This window comes from Ailuropoda melanoleuca, chromosome 7 (genome assembly GCF_002007445.2).
Source record: "Ailuropoda melanoleuca isolate Jingjing chromosome 7, ASM200744v2, whole genome shotgun sequence".
NCBI classification, from domain to species: Eukaryota; Metazoa; Chordata; class Mammalia; order Carnivora; family Ursidae; genus Ailuropoda; species Ailuropoda melanoleuca.
In genome coordinates this window covers 63,474,732-63,493,917 of record NC_048224.1, presented here as the reverse complement: position 1 = coordinate 63,493,917, position 19,186 = coordinate 63,474,732, and the positions used below count along the sequence as shown (strand labels likewise).

Below are 19,186 nucleotides of genomic sequence, written 5' to 3'. Positions count from 1 at the left end.
TTTCTCAAACTCTCTGAGAGATTACAACTTTATTAAAACACCAGTTTTAATTAAAGCCTAGGGAGGAGGAATGTGGCAAGAGAAGGTTTCAGAGAGATCCAGAGGAACGCCAACACTTAAGGGAGTAGAAGAGGAAGCAGTGCTCATGAAAGAGACTAGGGCAGAGTGATCAGAGAAGTGGAGGAGAATCAGGAGAATGTTATCACAAAAGCCAAGAGGAGAAAGTGTTAGAGAAAGAGAAAATTACATTCAGGCCACTTGAGAGACATGGGTGTGAGCAAAGGGATTTAAAGGTCAGTAGCTGAGGGCAGAGACAAAAGGCCAGGGGAATGCTGGTTAATGTTAGATGAAGAGACTTGAGCACATTTCTTATCAATGAAAGGAAGAGATATATAATATATATTATATAATAAAATATAAGAGGAAGTATGAATGGGACAGAATCCTGAAAAATGGGAGAGAAAGGATTGTCTTCACAGCAAAAATGGAAGGATCAGTATTCCACAGAGTGCGTAGCTGTTCCATTGTATCAGTAGGAAAGGATGAACAGGTGAGTACTTAATGCAGGTATTTGCAAATTTAGTGGCAAGAAGTAGAAGCAGGTTGTTCTGGATAGCTTTGATTTTCTTTATAAAGTAGGACGTATGGAGAAGGAATATTTGAAGTAGCTTCTGTGATATGGAAAGAGACCAGACCAGAGAAACATAGAATTCTAGGAAGCCTCAAGGGATCTGAAAATAATGTAGGTCATGAAAGAAGAGTCACCGATCGGTGCAATTGTGTGATGCTTTTCCTGCAGAATACATGTAGGAATAGAAATGTTGGACAGTTGTACTGGATTTAGGATTTTGCTGAGCAGATGGGTGGAAGAAGAGTCACAGACTAGGGTGTTAAGGCTGTTGGGGGCAAGAGAGGTTTTAAGTAATGAGCCATGGAATCTAAGCAAGATTATAGAGAAGAAAGTAGAATAGTAAAAGGGAGATGAAAAGAAGAAAGTGGGGCAGTCAAGAGAGAGCTGCCAGTGAGGTTGAAGAATAGGTGTGGTAGGAGACCGAGAGCAGAAAAGAACTTGTGGTCATAAAGTGTTTAGATTTATAGTTTCAGAGATGAAGCGGTTCTAGCTGATTTCAGGGTTCTAGGTGTGGTCCTGGAATTGGATGACTAAAGCAGAATTAGGTTTCAAAGTTAACGTAGTGAAAAATTCTCAAGGATCTGAGAGACAGGGTATTGTCTGAGAGAAAGACAGTGAACCAGATACTAAAGTCTTCAGTGACTGAAAGATGAGAAGGAATTTTGGTAGATGACCACTAAGAAGAAAAATAAAAGGTGGCCTGGCTGGATGGCATTAGCCTCAAAGACACAGAGATTTTTCTAAGAAAAACAGCTCAGTTTAAAGAACTCCCAGAAAAAGAAAGGGGCCCTTTACAAAGCTTGAGAAGGAGTGGTCAGTCAGGGACTCACCCAGGGGAGTGACCACACCAGTGCTGTTTTATAAGTTTTTCCAAAATAAACACACATACATGATCAACAGCAGTTTTAATAGCTACAAATACTTACTGAAGGCTTCCTATGTATCAGATACTATACTCAGCCTCTTACATGTATTACTACATTTAATCCTCACAACATTCCTTTGAAGAAACTACCTTCATTTCATACCCCCATTTTATAGCTGGGTTAACTGAGGCACAAAGGGGTTAAGTAACCTACCCAACATCATATACAGGTAGTAAAAGCAATTTACAAATAGCATTTAGTGGAAGAAGAGTTAAGATAGCAGAGTAGTAGCAGGACCCTATGCTTGCCTTTTCCTTTGACCACCACTAGATAAATATCAAATCACTCTGAACACCCGACAAATCAATCTGAGGACTGAGAGAACAAACTGCACAAACTAGAGGGAGATAAGAAGGTAGGAAGTATGGAGACGTCATTTGGGGGAGAAAAGAATCACGGGTGCTGCAGAGGGGAGGGAACCCTGATCATGGAGAGAGGAGGAAGAGAGAGAGAGAGAGAGAGCTCGGAAAAGAGCAAACAGGAAGCATGCAGGGGATTGCACAAGAAAAATGCTTCCCCAGCACCATTGAATGGGAAAATGAGAGGGACTGATTATTACAAGATTTTACAAGCAGTGGAGCTCAAAGACTGAAGTTTCAGAAGTCCTTTGAGCCTGGCAAGCATATTGGTGCTCCTGTGAAGGAAAAGGGCAGAGGCCTGGGACCAGACAGCATGGTCTGAGTCACACTGGGAGAGACAGTTCCCCTTCTTAGAGTGCATTTGGGAGAGATGGCACTGCTTCGTTGGGGACAAAAGAACTGGCAGGCAGCATTGAGCTGCCCCATTCATTAGCATAGAAGCAGAGGCACCTGCTCAGGGCAGCTAACCTGGACGCCGACATTTTGTTATGCTTTACCATAAACTCCAAGCCCCTGTGTGTTCGTGTGACTGCCCTTCTGGGACAACAAATTGCACCAGCCACAGTTCAGCAAGACCCTTCCCCAGAGGATTAGTGTGGGTCTGCGGCATGCCTGGTCCCTAAAATTTGGGATTTTGAAATCCAGACAGTCTTCCTGAGATAAAACACAGGAGCACAGTGCTGCCAAGTGGGCAGGCGGCTCAGACCCAGACAGGGTGAAGGCAGGGATCTGAGGCATGTCTGGGACACACAAGAAGAGATTGATAGCTTTTCTGTGATAGCTTCCTATCACAGTGGTGGGCGCAAACTCCCCTCTCCAGAGAGGAGAGAGCCGGCTGACATCATTTTTCTCCCCCGCCTATCAGCCTGGTCTGACTTCAGTGAGCTACATAGTGCCCACAGTGAAGGCTTGAGCCACTTACACCAAGCTCTGCCACCCTGCACATGCTTTTTTACTAAGGCAAGTGTGCCTGAGTGCCAGAGTAGCACTGGGTCCCCTCCTCCAGAAGACCAGCACAAACACACACACACACCAAGTCTACTGACCATAGAGCTCTGCAAAGCTTCACCTCTAGTGGAAACAGGATCTAGCCTCTTTTAACAAGCAGACCAAAACAGAACTAGTTAAAACTCACTACACACTGGACAAGGTACAAACACTCCCCACAGCAGGCAAGGATAAACTCTGCATAGGACTGACCTGAGGGAAAGAGCAGCCAAAACACAAAAACACGGTGCACACAACATACACGAGAGACACTTCCCAAAGTGCCAGGCCCTGGACAGTATATGACCTCTTCTTAATATAGCCATTATTCTCAGGAGCAGGGAACATAACAGGCTTTCCTAACACACAGAAGACAGAGACCTAGACAAAATGCCAAGATGGAGGAATTCATCCCAAAAGAAAGAACAAGAAAAGGTCACAGCCAGGGATCTAATTGAAACAGATCTAAGTAAGATGCCTGAACCAGATTTTAAAACAACAATCATCAGGATACTAGCTGGGCTTGGTAAAAGCATAGAAGACACCAAGGAGTCCCTTACTACAGAGATAAAAGACCTAAAAACTAGTCAGGCCAAAATAAAAAATGCTATAACTGAGATGCAAAACCAACTGGATGTAATAACCACAAGGATGGAAGAAGCAGAAGAATAAGTGATATCGAAGATAAAATTATGGAAAATAAGCTGAAAAGAAGAGGAAAAGAAAAATATTGGGTTACAAATGTAGACATAGGGAACACAGCGACTCCATAAAGCATAAAAACGTTTGTATCATAGGAGCCCCAGAAGAACAAGAGCAGGAAAAAGGGACAGAAGGTTTATTTGAGGAAATTATAGCTGAAAATTTACCTAATCTGGGGAAGGAAACAGACATCCAAATCCAGGAGGCACAGAGAACCCCCATCAAAATCAACAAAAGCAGGCCAACACCAAAATGTATCTTAGTAAAATTTGTAAAATACAGAGATAAGGAAAACATCCTGACAGCAGCAAGGGAAAAGAAATCCCTAATTTAGAAAGCAAGACAAATAAGGTTCGCAGCAAACTTATCCACAGAAACTTAGCAGGCCATGGGCACCTGGGTGGCTCAGTCAGTTAAGCATCTGCCTTTGGCTCAGGTCATAATCCCGGGGTCCTGGGATCAAGCCCCACATCAGGCTCCCTGCCCAGCAAGGAGTCTGCTTCTCCTTCTCCCTCTGCCCCTCCCCCACTGTTTGCCCCCTCTCTCTCTCTCAAATAAATAAAATCTTTTAAAACAAAATAAAACTTGGCAGGCTGGAGGGAGTGACATGATATATTCAACATGTTGAATGGAAAAAATAGGCAGCCAAGAATATTTTATCTAGCAAGGCTGTCATTCAGAATAGAAGGAGAGAGAGTTTCCCAGACAAACAAAAACTAAAGGAGTTCGTGACCACTGAACCAGCCCTGCAAGAAATATTAAAGGGGACTTGTCAAATGGGAAAGAAAGACTAAAAGCAACAAAGACTAGAAAGGAACAGAGAAAATCTCCAGAAACAACTTTACAGGTAATACAGTGGCACTAAATTCTTATCTATCAGTAATCACTCTGAATGTAAATGGACTAAATGGTCCAATCAAAAGACATGGTGACAGAATGAATAAAAAAACAAGATCCATCTATACACTACCTACAAGAGACTCAACTTTAGACCTAAAAATACCTACAGATTGAAAATGAAGGGATGGAGAACAAGTTCTCATGCTAATGGACGTCCAAAGAAAGCTGGAATAGCTATCCTTAAATCAGACAAACTAGATTTTAAACCAAAGATTGTAACAAGAGGCAAAGGGCACTATATCATAATAAAAGGGTCTATCCAACAAGAACATCTAACAATTGTAAATATTTATGTCCCTAACTTGGGAGATACAAATCAATTAATAAAAAAAAATAAACTCACTGATAATAATACAATAACAGCAGGGAACTGTAACATCTCACTTCCTGCAATGGACAGATCGTCTAAGCAGAAAATCAACAAGGAAACAATGGCTTTGAATGACACACTGGACCAGATGCACTTAACACATACATTCAGAACATTTCATCCTAAAGCAGCAGAATACACATTCTTTTCAAGTACACATGGAACATTTCCAGACTAGGTCAAAAATCAGGCCTCAACAAATACAAAAAATTGAGATCATACTGTGCATATTTTCTGACCACAACCCTTATGAAACTTAAAATCAACCACAAGAAAAAATTTGGAAAGACCACAAATACATGGAGGTTAAGAAACATCCTAGAAAGAATGACTGGGTTAACCAGGAAATTAAAGAAGACATTAAAAAGAAATTAAAATATATATATATATGGAAGCAAATGAAAATGCAGCAAAACGGTCGTAAGAGGGAAGTATATAGCATATATAGGTCTACCTCAAGAAGCAAAAAAAAAAGTCTCAAATACACAACTTAATCTTAAACCTGAAGGAGCTAGAAAAGGAACAGCAAATAAAGCCTAAAGCCAGCAGAAGGGAAATAATAAAGATTAGAGCAAAAATAAATGATACATAAACAAACAACAACAACAAAACAAACAAACAGTAAAACGGACCAATGAAACTAGGAGCTGGTTCTTTGAAAGAATTAATAAAATTGATAAACCCCTAGCCAGACTTATCAAAAAGAAAACAGAAAGGACCCAAATAAATAGAATCATCATAAATGAAAGAGAAGAGCTCACAACCAACACCACAGAAATACAATTATAAAAGAATATTATGAAAACTTATATGCCAGCAAATTGGGCATTCTGAAAGAAATGGATAAATTCCTAGAAACATACAAACTACCAAAACTGAAACAGGAAGAAATAGAATATTTGAGCAGACCATAACTAGCAAAGAAATTGAGTCAGTAATCAAAAATCCCCCAACAAACAAAAGTCCGGGGCCAAGTGGCTTCCCAGGGAAATTCTACCAAACATTTAAAGAGTTAATACCTATTTTTCTAATATTCCAAAATAGAAATAGAAGGAAAACTTTCAAACTCATACTCTGAGGTCAGCATTACCTTGATTCCAAAACCAAAGACCCCACTAAAAAGGAGAATTACAGGCCAATATCCCTGATGAACATGGAGGCAAAAATTCTCAGCAAGATACTAGATAATAGGACCCAACAGTACAATAAAAGGATTATTCACCATGGTCAAGTGGGATTTATTCCCAGGCTGCAAGGGTGGTTTAATATTTGCAAATCAATCAACCTGATACACCACATTAATAATAATAATAATAATATAATAATAAAGGATAAGAACCATATGATCCTCTCAAATGCAGAAAAGGCATTTGACAAAATACATCATCCATTCTTGATAAAAACCCTCAATAAAGTAGTATAGATGGAACATAACTTAACATCATAAAACCATACAGAAAAGACCCACAGCTCATATCATCCTCAATGGGGAAAAACCAAGAGCTTTTCCCCTAAGGTTGGGAACACGACAGGGATGTCCACTGTCGTCATCGTTATTTAATATAGTACTGGAAGTCCTAGCCTTAGCCATCAGACAACAAAAAGAAATAAAAGGCATCCAAATTGCAAGGAGGAAGTCAAACTTTCACTATTTGCAGATGAAATGATACTCTTATGTGGAAAACCTAAAAGACTCAACCAAAAAATTGCTAGAACTGATATCCAAATTCAGCAAAGTCACAGGATACTAAATTAACGTACATGGTATTTCTATATACCAATAATGAAGCAGCTGAAAGAGATATCAAGGAATTGATCCCATTTACAATTGCACCAAATACCATATGATACCTGGGAATAAACATAACCAAAGAGGTAAAAGATCTGTACTCTGAAAACTATAGAACACTTAAAAGAAATTGAAGAGGATGCAAAGAAATGGAAAAAATTCCATGCCTATGTATAGGAAGAACAAATATTGTAAAAATGCCTATACTACCCAAAGCAATCTACACATTTAATAAATCCCTATCAAAATACCACCAGCATTTTTCACAGAACTAGAACAAACCATCCTAAAATTTGTACGGAACCACAAAAGACCATGGAATAACCTAAGCAGTTTTGAAAAAGAAAAGCAAAGCTGGAGGCATCAGAATATGGGACTTGAAGCTATATTACAAAGCTGTAGTAATCAAAACAGTATGGAACTGGCCAAAAAACAAAAACAAAAACCCAGACACCTAACCTAGATCAATGGAACAGAATAGAAAACCCAGAAATGGTCCCACAACTATATGGTCAACTCATCTTCAACAAAGCAGGAAAGAATATCCAGTGTAAAAAAAAGACAGTCTCTTCAACAAATGGTATGGGGAAAACTGGACAGCCACATGCAGAAGAATGAAACTGAACCACTTTCTTATACCATACACAAAAATAAATTCAAAATGGATGAAAGACCTATGTGTGAGACAGGAAACCATCAAAATCCTAGAGGACATAGGCAGCAACCTCTTTGACATCAGCCATAGCCAACTTCTTATAGACATCTCTGCAGGAAAGGGAAACAAAAGCAAAAATGAACTCCTTGGACTTCATCAAGATAAAAAGCTTCTGCTCAGCAAAGGAAGCTATCAACAAAACTAAAAGGCAACCTACTGAATGGGAGATGTTTGCAAATGATATATCTGATAAAGGGCTAGTATCCAAAATCTACAAAGAACTTATCAAACTCAACACCCAAAAAACAAATAATCCAGTTAAGAAATGGACAGAAGACATAAATAGACACTTTCCAAAGAAGACATCCAGATGGCTAACAGACACATGAAAAGATGTTCAACATCACTCATCATCAGGGAAATACAAATCAAAATCATGATGTGATACCACCTTGCACCTGTCAGAATGGCTGAAATTAATAACACAGGAAACGAGATGCTGGCGAGGATGAGGAGAAAGGGGAATCCTCTTACACTGTTGGTGGGAATGCAGTTGCTACAGCCACTCTGGAGAACAGTATGGGGATTCCTCAAAAAGTTAAAAATAGAATTACCCTATGACCCAGCAATTGCAATACTAGGTATTTACCCAAAGGATGCAAGTATACCAATTTGAAAGGGGAAGGGCACATGCACCCTGATGTTTATAGCGGCACTATCAACAATACCCAAATTATGGAAAGAGCCCAAATGTCCATCAACTGATGAATGGTTAAAGAAAGGGTGGTACGTACACACACACACACACACACACACAATGGAATATTAGCCATCAAAAAATGAAATCTTGACGTTTACATTGACATAGATGGAGCTAGAGTGTATTATGCCAAGTGAAATAATAAGTCAGACAAAGACAGATACTATATGATTTCACTCATCTGTGGAGTTTGAAACAGATGAATTAGGGGGTGGGGAAAAAAGGGAGAGGGAGACAAACCATGAGACTCTTAACTATAGAGAACAAACTGAGGGTTGCTGGAGGGGAGGTAGGCAGGAGATGGGCTAAATGGGCAATGGGCATTAAGGAGGGCACTTGGGATGAGCACAGGGTGTTACATGTACGTGATGAATCACTAAATTCTCCTCCTGAAACCAGTATTACACTATATGTTAACTAACTACAATGTAAATAAAAATTGATAATAAATAAATAAATAGTATTTAGCTCTACTATCCTATCCAAGCTGAATTTCATTTCAGTAAGTGTCACTGGAATATATTTAAATACGCACATACAAATAGGTAGAGGATCTCCACTGGTCCTTTTTATGTAAGGACAAGTCTGTGACAAGTAGAGAAAGTATTCACCTTAAGTTGGTGACAGTGTTCTCTCCTGTTGTCTGAAGGAGTTGGAGAATTAAGCAGCAAGTATAATTTCCAAATCAGTGGTTCATGAATACAGAAGACTTGTGACCATTAGCTCAAGAGATTTACAGTGTTCTCTTATCAACATTTGTTTTTACTTTGTTTTTACATGTGAACATTAGTTTTAAAATGAGAAGAAGTGTATCACATAACACTCCATACAGAAAGAAAACAAAATATGACAAAAAAGAAATAACATTGTCGCCCCAACTCCATGAAGTCGGTAGCAATCAAACTGCTTATTATTAGTATCAATTCCTGCTCTCACTTCAGTGGGTCAGTATATAGCGGACTACATAAACTTGAATTATATTCTGCAAGTATTAGTTCCTTATGCTAAACTGTCTGAATATCTTTACATCACTCCACCCCACCCCTTACCTAATTACTTCCAGTAAGCACCAGAACATCCCTATGTACTTAAAGAGGTTAAAAATCTCCTTACTTTTTTAAGTGGGAGTTCACTGGGAAGTAGTCTCTAGGTAGTGAATAAGAGGGTATGGTCTGGATCAGCAGACTTAAATTCAAATTTTTCCTGGTTTTATGACCTCAGGAAGTTACTTAATCTTCTTCATCCTCACTTTCATCATCTTTAAAACAAGATAGTAGGGCGCCTGGGTGGCTCAGTTGGTTAAGCATCTGCCTTCAGCACCGGTCGTGATGCCAGGGTCCTGGGATTGAGGTCTGCAGCATCGGACAGGAAACTGCTCAGTGGGGAGTCTGCTTCTCCCTCTGCCCCTGCCCCCTGCTCATGTTCTTTCTCACTCTCTTGCTCTCTCTCAAATAAATAAAATCTTTAAAAAATACATAAAAATAAAACAAGATCGTAATGCCTGCCTTTATGGAATTGTTGAAAGGATATAATAAAATAAGATGTTTTTAATGTTTATAGTATCTGCTTAAACTGATCAGGAGCATGGGCTTCAAGCTGAGTTTGGATTCCCAGCTCCATTAGTTATCTGTGTGATTTTGGGCAAGTTAGTCCCCATTTCCTTACTATGTGTCTGGCACATTGGAAATTTATAGCTGATAATAGTAGCAGTATTGTAATTGCTGTATGTTTTTTTAAGGTTTTAGTATTAACTGGATCTTGGCCTCTTATTAGTCAGTTTATAAATTAAAATAAATAATGCCTTTTAAATCGTAGTTAATACAGATTTTAGGGAAGTGTAATTAATTTGGCACTTCAGAGAAGATTTTAGGAAAATATTTAAATCCCAAATACTGATAGTTAGCTCAAAGTTCCAGCTATGAGGTATCCTTTCATGACAAGTACTTTCTGAACACATTTTGGGATTTGAACAAAAATACTGTATTTTCCAGTTGTGAAAACTTGAGTAATGTCTGTGAATATAAACTCAGTTATTTTATATTTGAGTGTTCTTTCCCCCGTAGGAAGGAAGGGTGGGGAGAATTCTAGAGTAATTTTGACCTTTTGGCAGAATATTTTTTTTAAAGATTTTATTTATTCGACAGAGAGACAGCCAGCGAGAGAGGGAACACAAGCAGGGGGAGTGGGAGAGGAAGAAGCAGGCTCACAACGGAGGAGCCTGATGTGGGGCTCGATCCCAGAACGCCAGGATCACGCCCTGAGCCAAAGGCAGATGCTTAACCCCTGCGCCACCCAGGCGCCCCTTGGCAGAATATTAGAATCAGGAGTAGGTTAATTTGGCATTTTTTATAAATCACTAATATAAATATGTAAATTTAGGAATTCTATTAAAAGTTATTTTTAAGGCAAATTCATAAAATAAAAACTGATGAAAGTTTAAATTATTTTAAGAGAAAAATATCTAAGACATAAGAGATTAATCTGTAGTATTTATAAGGCAGACTCATTTTCAAGAACCTTAGAAGCACCCTTCAATTCTGAAAAGAATTACCTCCACAAGCCTCATTCCCCTGCATTAACCTTCCACACCATCAGGAGTGCCTTAAATGCCTCCTGCTGTACCTGCCAACTTCCTGCTCATCAGCTGACCTACCTTGTGCAAGTAATCTCTGAAACCACCAGAGATCTTGTTCTTTCTCATTTTTTGCATTTTGTTGCACTGTACTGTCTCTCATATTTTCTAATTAAACCATAAATTGTCTTAAGAGGATAAATCTGTGTGGTCATTTGCATAGCACTTAGCCTGAAATGTTCTCTAGCACATAACAGATACTCATCTAAAATTGCATTCCATGCTAATTAATGTTAGCATGAACACACTAATTACAAATTATTCTGATCTATTTCAGTGAGTCCCTTGACTTTTTTGTTATGTAATTTGAGTTAGCCTTTCTGTGAATTAAAAGTCCAAAGACTGCATGTTTTTAAAAAATCTTTTCCAGTTGAATCTTTTCAGTAATTTATATTGATCTTCTTCCCAGTTAAGATTAATTGTTATTACTTTATCAACAAAATTAAATCCAGCTAGCAGTAATGCTTTCATAAATTTTAGAAAGAATACATCAACTATTGATCAACACCTGAATAAAAACATGGAATTATCAGCAAGTGATTTTATTATCTTTTTCACTCAGATCCTTCCTTTTGGTGTAAAATATTTCTAAAATACACTAGGTGAAACTTCTGCCTCCTAGTGACCAACATTTTACCAGCTTAATACATAATGACCTGCAACTATCGTATAGAATATTTTCACTTTTCCTGAACTAGATATTATTTAAATTGAAGTTATTCATTGTATTACCATATTTTATGTGGTGTATAGTTATTTCAAGTACATGACCTATAAAATGCATTAAGTTAATTGAAGTAAGTAAACCTGATCTTGGCAGTCTTGAGCACAGAACAGTTTTTTAAATTGCACTACCCTACCATAGATTACATGAACATATATCTAATACCATATATTCTGTGTTCACACTCATGAAGATAATTATTAAAATTAGTAAAATTCATAACGAAGTATATCCTATGCAGAGAGGAATTTAATAAATTTTAAAGGCATTTTTTCCTTTACATAAAGGAAAAAGAATATGACTCCAAGTCTACTGCATCTGCATCCGGCAACTACGTCCATCTTCTCCACCTTCACTTTGTTATGGAAGTATTGCTCCCAATAGCAGAAATAGTGCTGCCTCCCCTATTTGCCCCCGGCCTCTTCTGTTGCCTTCCCAAGACTTCTACACTTTGGTGTTATTCCCCTACCACATTCTCTTTCTGGGCACTGTATCCTTCCTCTCTTCTATAATAACTTAAACACCTCCCATATTTAAGGGAAAACATTCCTCCTGTGACCCTACATCCAGCTTTCTCCATATTTTGTAATCCCTTTTCATAGCTGAGCTCTTTATTTTGTGTTGTGCTCACTTCCTCACCTCCCAGTCATCCTTCAGCCCACTTCAGTCTGGCATCCATTCTCCAATGACACCACTCTTGTCGAGACCATCAGTGACCTTCTTGTTGTCAGTTCCAGTAAAGATATTCTGTATTCTTGGCACCCGTGATGCCAGCAGTACTGACACTATTACCTGCTCTCACCTCAAACCAGTCCCTTCTTTTGGCTTCTAGAACCCCATACTTTCTTGTGTTGTTTTCTTACCATCCTGGTGGTTTCTTCTCCATCTCCTTTGATGAAATTCAACCAGAACCACCTAAGCTGAAGAAATCAGTCATTCTGATGGGGAGAGTTTGAACAAAGGGGATGACTTCCTAGCTGACAGTCCTAGCAAGCAATGAGGAACTATCTATCTCATAGGAGATAATGGAGTTTGAAGGCAAGACATAACAAACCAAAGGAGGTGAGAGGCCATCTGGCAAATGAAGGGCAATATTTTTGAGGCCTAAAGTATGATGTGGGAGTTGAGATTTCAAAGAGCAGTAAGCATTCATTCATTTTCTTGGTATAGAGAAGATAGCAAATGGTGGTAGAGCTTCCATAAAAGAGGTTATAATGGAAGGCTTGTAAGCAACAGTGAGATTGTAAAGAAGATAGAAAATTATTCCCATTTCCATAATGTGTTTCAGACAGGAAAAAATATGTCTAGGTTTTCTTTATTCCCTTCTTTTGTGGGAAGGGGGGATTTTAAAAGGTTTTGTTCTGTTCTTGAAATTGAGGGCACTGTTCTCTTCATTCATCCTCTGCTTGCAGCAGCAAGAGTCATGAAGCAGTTTTGCTATCAGCAGATGAGGAGTCAGAGAGGCATCCTCGTGAGAGGCATTCAGTCAGGACTCTGTTAGAGTGTGGTCCCTTCTGGAAATCATGGATCTGGTTTCCAGAAGCAGCACTGTGACTCTGTCTTTACCAGCTTCGCTGCTTCTGTGCCATAAGGGAGATAAAATAAGTGTTTGTTTTTAGAGGCCACTGAGGAGGATTATCAGTAACTTATTTTCTTTAACTTTTAGTTACAGGCATGTATATCTCTATATGTCTGTCTCTGTCTCTCTCTATATATACCTTTCTCACTGTCAAAGAAATAAATTCATCAGCCTACTCACACATTTTCCTATTGGATAGTACTCTCTCCCTGTTCCTTACATAGCTAGAGAGTTATTTATATTCTCAGAATGAATAGGAGCATCGTACATTTCCAAGATTTCTAAAAGCATTAAAAGCCGGTATTTCTGGATGGATGAGGGGAGGGCCCTTAGTGATGCACTAATAGAGAAACAGAAAGTGGAAGTCCACAGCAGAAAGTTTGATATTTTTTCCTTTAGGCAAAGCGCATGAGGTTATTAGTATGAAAAATAAAGGAAAGGAGATGATTAGAGAGAGAGAGGCTTTAAGAGGAACCAGGAGGAATAAGTGACTGCAAGGATAGATAATACAGATAGCATTCATTTCAAAGTCAGTGAGAAGGAATAATTTGCGCTGGGCACCTGCAGGAGGAGAATTTTAAAACTATGTCCCTACCACATAGGAGCATATGAAAGAACAGCCTTCATTAATAAAAGACTGTAGGGAAATCAGAACTCAAAGTGTGACTTAACAACGAGAGGAAAAGTAGGCAGCTGACAGGGAAATGAGGAACAGCAGGATTGCGTACATAGAAAGAATTAGGGCGGAGTAAGATCTCCTCCAAATCCTGGTCTCCCTTAATAAGGACTTTCCTGTGCTTGCTTGTATCCCACTCTGGGGCCTCAGTCCTAACCCTTCACATTCTCCATCCCTCGGACACGTCTGTACTGTGCTGTAGCTGGGGAAAGAGCACCCGTCCCTAAGGACGGGAAGTGTCACAGGCTGAACATGCTGAGCTTCACAATTACTGTATGCCCTGGAGTTTGTAAGTTTAACACCTACTTCATCTATAAAAGAAAGGTAACAGTCTCTATTTCCACCATTATGGTGGGAATAACATACCTAAAGCTTCTCTTCCGTACCTTGAGATCCGGTGTCACTAAAAGATCTTTTTATTATTATTAGGCAAATTCATGTGCCACAAGTTCTCTTGGAGTCTTTGAAACTACTTTATCCCAGTTCTCCTGGTACCTCTCTTTCTGTCATTGGTTTCTCTTCCTTTTCCTGCCCATTAAGCATTGGTGCTCCCTAAGATCTGTCCTTTGCTTACTACTCTCCTTCTCTTGTTTCGCGCCCATGTATACTGCTGCTGACTCTCAGATCCCCTTCAGTGTCCCCAGCCCAGGCTGCTCTCCTGAGCTTCAGACTTCTGTATCCAAACCAGCTGCCAGATGCCTTCTTGTGGGTCTCTGTTTCCTTGAGTTCATCATACCCCAAACTGAATCACTGTCTTCTCCCTAAACCAGAGCCTTCTTTTCTTGGTTTCATTTGATAGTACTACTTTTCACCCACCTCATCAAAACCCAGGAAATGTCTTTGAACCCTTTCTCTTTGCCATTTCCATTCTTAACATGCAGTCAGATACAAAGTCTTCCTAATTTTGCCTCCTAGGTATTTATCAAATTCATCCTCTCTTCTCCCCACCTCTAGAGAATTTACAGGAAACAGATCAAGAAAAAAACCTTGGGGGGTGTCTTAACAGTTACTTCTGTTTTTCTCTGAAACTCCGAAATACATGAGTTGAATTGTACATTTCCAGCTCAAAGAAAAGACACTAATATGAACGTTGTATAGGAGAGAATTAGCAGATTCACTTTTTTCGCATGTACTTCTTTGTTGATATTAATGAAGTCACTCGAAAAGAATATAAAATTTAGCTACATTGGGAACAATTTAAAATATTCCATTTTACCACATAAAACAACTGTCAAAATTTATGCTATATGCTAACTAGCAAACAGTAGTATATCCTTGAAATAAAATAACTCATCCACCATGCATTATTATAAAGAAAAATGTTATAACTATTATGCATTTTTTTGAACTGAGCAGAATTCTCAATATAATACAGCCCTTAAGGATGTACTGAATATAATTTAAAAGATACATTGTAAGATATATAAATATGTTCTTATGATGGATATGTTAATTTCTCGCTGGGAAACAGTTCTCAAAATTGCATTCAGGAGCAAGTCATATTTTGGAATGGTTCCAAATTTAAAATATTTGTAGAGAAGCATAGTAAATAACAGAATTTAGTCATCTCTTCTGATGGCCCTTCCTTAAGGATTCATTAACAAATTTTTAAACACAATTATTTAAAATACTTCACCTATATAACATGCACTTTTAAAACATCGCCATTTCACAGCATTTACTTTCCAATTCAGTATAAGAAATATATACATTAAACTGTTTCTCCTGTATTCTGAAGTGTCAGTTTTCTTTAAAAGCATTTCCAGAGGGCAGATGCCTAGAATGCTGTTATAGAACTATATTGTTTATAATCTGTCTTGAGAGTGTAGGTGGTGTTTTTACATTGTCTCAACTCTGTTTATTCAAGCTTTTTATTTAAGTAAGCATTTTAGAGAAAGACACTGGAATTTTCTTTTTCACAAAGTCCCCTTGTAGAGGACGTGTACCTGTCTGTAGAAAATAGTGAAGCCTCCTCTTGGCACCAAGCCCACGTCAGTCTAGCAGTTTGGCCATTTTTTCACTTTGCTGTATTCCTTTGAAAATTAGAAAGGAAAAAAAAAGCTATTCCGCTTTTTTGAGTCTGCCAAGGAATGCAATACTTTGATCCTCCAGCTAACATTAGAGTACTTCTCTCAGGTAACGAGGTAATGACAAAACACATTTAATTTCTTTTCCCTCCTTATAAACTGAATATTTTTAAAGAAAAACGTCCGAAGACTTACTGTGGGCTTTTTTATTAAAAAGAAGTACACCTGCTCCAAAGTAAAAACAACCAAAAAGTATGCACAAAAATAGAAGTCGTTTAAAACGTTTAAAGTATGTACCTGAAGTTACCTGTAGCTAAAACATTGAATTACCTAGGTATAAATATAAAGTCCTTAACCTGCCTTCCTCTGAACTTGGGCCTTGAGTCTGTGTGTTACATTTGATTGGGAACCAGTAGGGCAAATCCACTGCCATCACCCTCTGTAGGCCTTTATTCCTCATGTCTAGGCTACCATAGTGGCCTTGTTTCCCATTGCTTCTTTCACATAGATGTTATTTCTGACAGTCACTTTTTAATTTTCATATTTTTATATTTTAGTTTTCATATTCAGCTTCATATATTATCCCACACCTCTTAATTAAAATTTTCATCCATACGTTTGGAGACCATTTTTAGAATTACTTCCTCTAAGACATCTCTGATCGCCTAAACTCTAGAAGTGATTTCACATATTTCCAAAATCTGTAACTTACACTATCATTGTCCCTCAGTAGTATTTAGCATTTTTTATAAACATTTTTATTCTGGCCTCCTGATAAAAGTATACAGCACCATCTATTAAGAATTCTTGCCAAAGGGGTGCCTGGGTGGCTCAGTCGTTTTAGTGTCTGCCTTTGGCTCATGTCATGATCTGGGGTCCTGGGATCAAGTGCCGTGGCGGGCTCCCTGCTCAGTGTGGAGTCTGCTTCTCCCTCTCCCTCTGCCTGCTGCTCCCCCTGCTTATGGTCTCTGTCAAATAAATAAATAAAAATCTTTAAAAAAAAAAAAAAAGAATTCTTGCCAAAATCAAACTTGAATCTCAGCACACCTCTGGATTGAAATACCAGTTTATAAAAAATGTAGAAGTTAGAGGAACATGTGAAATGACACCAAGAAGGTGCAGTCAGCAAAATTTTCTAGACTATAAGAAACTTTATAGGTCAAATGACCTGGCATCTTTAACAATTAAGTTGAAAGAGAGGGGGATAAAGGGGCACCTGGGTGCCTCAGCTGGTTAAGCATCTGAGCCTTGATCTCAGCTCAGGTCTTGATCTCAGGCTTGTGAATTCAGGCCCCACGTTGGGCTCTACACTGGACGTGGAGCCTACTTAAAAAAAAAAATTGAAAAAGAAAAGATTTAAGACACAAGAACAAAAGAAAAATTTTAAACTTGTGAATCAAAGTACACTATGAAGAGAGTAAAAAGGCAGCCCACAGGAAAGGAGAAAATATTTACAAATCATATATAGGGGGTTAAAATCTGGTGTATATAAAGAACTATGACTCAACAACAACAAGAAAACCAAACAAACCAATTAAAGAATGTGCAAAGACTCAAATAGACATTTCTCCAAAGAAGATACAGTTGACTAATTTCCAGGTGAAAAGATGCCTGACATCACTACCATTAGGGAAATGCAGATCAAAACCATAATGAGATATTACTTAATACCATTATTAGTAAGGAAAAAAACAAGTGTTGGGACGCCTGGGTGGCTCAGTTAGGCGTCTGCTTTTGGCTTGGGTCATGATCACGGGGTCCTGGGATTAAGTCCCACATCGGGCTCCTTACTCAGTGGAGAGTCTGCTTCTCCCTCTGTTTTCAGCTCCCTCTGCTTGTGCTCTCTCTCTCTCTCAAATAAATAAATTAAAAAAAAAAAAAGTGCTGGCAAGAATGTGGAGAAATAATAATCTCTATGCACTGTCGGTGGGAATGTAAAATGGTGCCACCACTTTTGAAAAAAGTATGGAGGTTCCTCAAATTAAGCATAGAATGACCATATGATCCAGCAATTCCACCCTGGGTAAATACCCAAAAGAATTAGAAACAGAGACTCAAATAGATACTTGTACACCAGTGTATGTAGCAGCATTAATCACAATAGCCAATAGCTGGGTGGAAACAACCCAGATGTCCATCAACAGATGGATGGATAAACGAAATGTGGTATATAGATATAGTGGAATATTTTTCAACCTTAAAAAGGAATGGAATTCTGACACATGCTACAGTGTGGATGAACTTTTTTTTTTAAAGATTTTATTTATTTATTTGACAGAGATAGAGACAGCCAGCGAGAGAGGGAACACAAGCAGGGGGAGTGGGAGAGGAAGAAGCAGGCTCATAGCGGAGGAGCCTGATGTGGAGCTTGATCCCTTAACGCCAGGATCACGCCCTGAGCCGAAGGCAGATGCTTAACCGCTGTGCCACCCAGGTGCCCCATGTGGATGAACTTTGAAGACATTATGCTAAGTGAAATAAGCCAGACACAAAAGGACAAGTACTGTATGATTCCATTTATATGGGGTCCCTAGAGTAGGCAAATTCATAGCGACAGAAGACAGAATAAAGGTTACAGGGGCTGGTGGCAGAAAAGAATGGAGTTAGTGTTTCATGGGAATGGGGTTTCAATTTGTGATGATTAAAAAGTTCTGATAGTGGTTGCAAAATAATGCTTAATGCCACTACACTGTACATTTAAAAATGGCTAAAATGGTTAAAATTTTTGTTATGTGTATTTTGCCACAGTAAAAAAAAAAAAAAGTGAGACCCTTTGACCAAGAGCAATCCAAGGACCTTTTTGAATCCTGATTTGAGCACAATTGAAAAAATTTTTTTCTGAAACAGGGACATTTGTAAAAGTAATATGATTTTGATAATATTGAGGAATTATTGATAATTTTTGAGGTGTGGCAAATATATTTGTGGGGAGGAAACAGTCTTTTTAGAGATACAACTTGAATTTTCTAATATGAAATGATATATTGAGATTTGTTTCAAAATAATCCAGTGGGGGGGCCTGGGTGGCTCAGTCTGTCAAGTGTCTGACTTCAGCTCAGGTCATGAGCACAGGGTCCTGAAATAGAGTCCTGAGTTGGGCTCAGTGCTCAGCAGGAAGTCTGCTTCTCCCTCTCCCTCTGCCCCTCTACTTGGTTGTGCACTCTCTCTCTCTCTTTCTCAAATAAGTAAATAAAGTCTTTAAAAAAAAATAATCCAGTGCAAAGTGGGAGTAAAAAAAGGTATAGATAAAACAAGATCTGCCATGAATTAATTACTAAAGTTGATATATATATTACAGTTATTATATTCTCTCTGCTTTTGTATATGATTGAAGTTTTCCACTATAAAGTTTTTTTAATTGTGTATTTTGTTATTATATCAAACTTATGACCCAGAGGGAAAATTTTTTTTAGCTTATCAGGAAGCCATGATTTACAAGACACTGTTTCTGTATTTATTGCTATTCTTT

General features: G+C 38.4%; 1 protein-coding gene across 1 annotated transcript in view; it reads left to right on the top strand.

Annotated features, from left to right (window-relative positions):
• The window catches only part of MICU2 (mitochondrial calcium uptake 2), a 178,873-nt gene that overhangs the window by 82,062 nt on the left and 77,625 nt on the right, over positions 1 to 19,186 (top strand). The window lies entirely within an intron of this gene.